Source organism: Taudactylus pleione, unplaced genomic scaffold, assembly GCF_031769625.1.
Source record: "Taudactylus pleione unplaced genomic scaffold, aTauple2 ptg000265l, whole genome shotgun sequence".
Classification (NCBI taxonomy): Eukaryota; Metazoa; Chordata; class Amphibia; order Anura; family Myobatrachidae; genus Taudactylus; species Taudactylus pleione.
In genome coordinates this window covers 2,522,755-2,526,097 of record NW_028284667.1, presented here as the reverse complement: position 1 = coordinate 2,526,097, position 3,343 = coordinate 2,522,755, and the positions used below count along the sequence as shown (strand labels likewise).

Below are 3,343 nucleotides of genomic sequence, written 5' to 3'. Positions count from 1 at the left end.
TTGAGATATTCCGAAAAAAATTTAGTAAAGTGAACTAAATTGTGCTTAGCAGTCATCCTTAGGTTCAGTTATGTGGAGTTGGACAGGTTTGCGCTTCTGTTTATCCACATATTTACATTACATACACCATAAATAATTTGATTTGGTGCTGGACCACCTGAGGCACCCCTGCAAGTGTCCCGAGGCACCCCAGGGTGCCACAGTGCACAGTTTGGGAACCACTGGCCTAAGTGCTTTTTTACTTGAAGCATTGATTCTGGGGAAACATACTTTTTCAAACCCTTTTCCTTTACTATATATTTTATGGATCTGCCAATGTCCCTTTGATTGGTAGCAGAAGCGCTAGATTCTTTAATCCTATTTTTGTATGCAAGTAAAGTTTATTGGAAAATTTTAAAGTGCACCGACAAATATAAAACAACAGCACACCATAGCCAAAGTAGAAAATATAAAGTGCAAACCATACAATCAATAAATTCAATACAAAATAAAATACCAAAAAGAGTTAAAGACCTAAGAATGACCTTGGTACAGTGAGCTGATCAAAGAAAAAAACATATAATGCACAATATTAAGAAGAAAAACTAAAACAGAAAAAAAGAGAAAGACCAGGCAAGAGAGAGAGGGGAGAGAGGATTACCACCAGGAACTAGGACATGGGAAACTGATTTTAAATAGCTTAACAGAAAGTAGGAATTAAAGTACGCGTGTCAGGGTGGGGTTGGGTACGGGATCGCCGGCATCTCGTACAGTTTACCATCTGACAGCTGTAAGTAAGTATACTAACCTAACCCCTAACCCTACCTCTAACCCTCCCTCCCCGGTGCCTAAACCTAACACTCCCTCTAGTGCCTAACCCCTAGCCCTCCCCCTTAACTTTGGTATCCGGGCAGCCGGGATGCTGGCGCTGGTATTCCGATAAGTGTTGGAATTCGGGCGTCAGCATTGTGAATGCCGGAATCCCTGCTGTTGGGATCCTGAACGTATCCTGTCAGGGTGTTAATATTTATAGAAAAGGAGAGAGATTCTGCACAGAACTAAAAGTAAATTGAATTATAAACCAACCATCCAACAGTCACAGAATATTATCTATCATCAATAATTGTTGGTGGTGCTCCGAAAGCCCAATATATATGTATTGAACAGCAAAGGAGAAGAAAGTAGGGCTATTGTCTGGGGCACTCTTAAGTACTAAATATTGTTAAATTAAAACATAACTTTTATTAGCAGCAATAAAATTATAAAGTACCTTATAGTTTAAAAATCAGATGTTATAAATTCATCATAAAAATCAGACTTCATAAACATGATGAAATCTGAAGGCGAATTGTTAATACATTACACAATCAGAAACTGGGTATATTTGATTGGTACTATATAAAAAAAACTGAGATATATTTATATTGCTTGGCCGTGTGCAAAAACAATCCCAAATGTATATTTTAAACTACAGCACCTGGTATTCCCTGGAGGTCACCCTTCCAGGTACTAACCAGGCCAAATACAGTTTAGCTTCCAAGATCAGACGAGATTGGGCAATCACGTAATGTATGGCTGTAGATATAATGGGGAAAATTGCACAATTGCCAGGTCAAAGCAATATATATGTAGGACTAATTGCATCTATAGTCCATTTGTTGATAAATGACAACTTCCAAAGAAAGAATGCACAGGCAAACTTTATTTGTTTCACATGTCTGCTTAATATGTCAAAAATATCACCAAATTAAATACACAGGTAATATTGTATGCTTCTAAGCAGGAACCTGTGGTACATCCCTCCCAATGAATAATCATGCACTTGGAGGGGTTTAAATAGCATAATTTGGCCAATAAACACAAGTGAGTGTTCAGGTGAATTTCTGTAAAAAACTTAATAATGGGTTCAATCATAATGATGTGGGATAGTTATGTGGAGATGTATTGATGGGAGAGGGGTTTTAGAACTTGCAGATGAGAGATAGAAATGTTTATTTCAACTTTTTACAAACTTACATGAAAACACTGAAAAACTACTATACAGACATTTTTTCTCTACCCCAAAATGCTGGAAATACTTTAATTTGGTGAACAACACGTGCTTGCCATTAATAAAAAATGCAAAAGTCACAAAATTTGACACCTTTTTAAAAACCTCCGTATCAGATCCTGTTTATCAAAACTCCACCAAAAAACGGACCTCCCCACCCTAGATGACGTTATGCTTGGCCCTCAGGATACACATGGAATGTAATGTGAGAGGGAGTTAGGTCCTCTTCTGGAGCAAGATTAATGGGAGGTAATTTGAGATAATGTAGCCTCCAGTTCTATATCTGTTTTAATAAAAGAAAATGCCTATAATACACAGTGCTATTTTACTCTGGTTGCAGCATCTATTTGTTCAGTTTTACCTAATAGCAGTTTTTGGGGAAACTTTGGCCATAGAAGTACATTTGTACATGATCCCGGCTGTCAGGATGCCGGGGATCAGTATGCGGGGGTGGTGTTAGGTTTAGGCTGCTGGGGGAGAGTTAGGATTAGGCCCAGGAGGGAGGGTTAGGTTTAGGCTGTGGAGAGGGAGGGCTAAGGTTAGTATACTTACCTGGTTGTGTCAGGATTGTAACCCAAGTGGGATGCCGGCATTAGGATTCTGAGCGCCGGGATCCTGAGTGCCGGCATCACGTACCCAACCCCCAAAAGGAAATGCCCAAATCCTTTTGGCATATAATCTTCTAGACAGTTTTAGGATTTCACATTTCCAAAGATCCCTGGACCAAGCTCTTATGTTATTGTGTTGATAGAAAGTCAGTCAAGGACTACCAAACATTTCCTCTGTTAATAGTAGAATAATAGATAATTGCACAGTGTATGGCCGCCACAGAGTATTAATGATCGGTTTATCACACAGGTTCTCAAACTTGGTCCTCAGGACCCAAAACAGTGCATGTTTTCCAGGTCTCCTCACAGAATCACAAGTGAGATAATTAGCTTTACCTGTGGATCTTTTAAAATGTGTCAGCAAGTAATGATTGCACGTGTGCAGCTGCTGGGTGACCTGTAAAACATGAACTGTGTGGGGTCCTGAGGACCGAGGAGCTGATTCAGACCTGCTCACAAGGATGCGATCGCTCGTAGCTGGACGATTTTTGCAATCAGCGCATTGCGCAGTGTGCGAACCACTGCGAATGATCGGGAAGCGCTCGCTCGCCCAGCATAGACAGCCTGGCTGAATGAGTGACAGGAGAGACTGTTTGTGCATGGTAACGGGCAGGCCACTAGAAACGGGGGAGTGGAGGTGCGAACGCAGGTGTGCCTGAGCATCTCTATGCCGTTTCAGAGGCGTGTATAATTAACAGGCAGCGTC

The 3,343-nt window shown here is 40.7% G+C and overlaps 1 pseudogene; it reads right to left on the bottom strand.

The window, feature by feature from the left end:
• Positions 1-1,444: 1,444 nt before the first annotated feature.
• Positions 1,445-1,562, bottom strand: LOC148513964 (5S ribosomal RNA; annotated as a pseudogene).
• Positions 1,563-3,343: the final 1,781 nt, after the last annotated feature.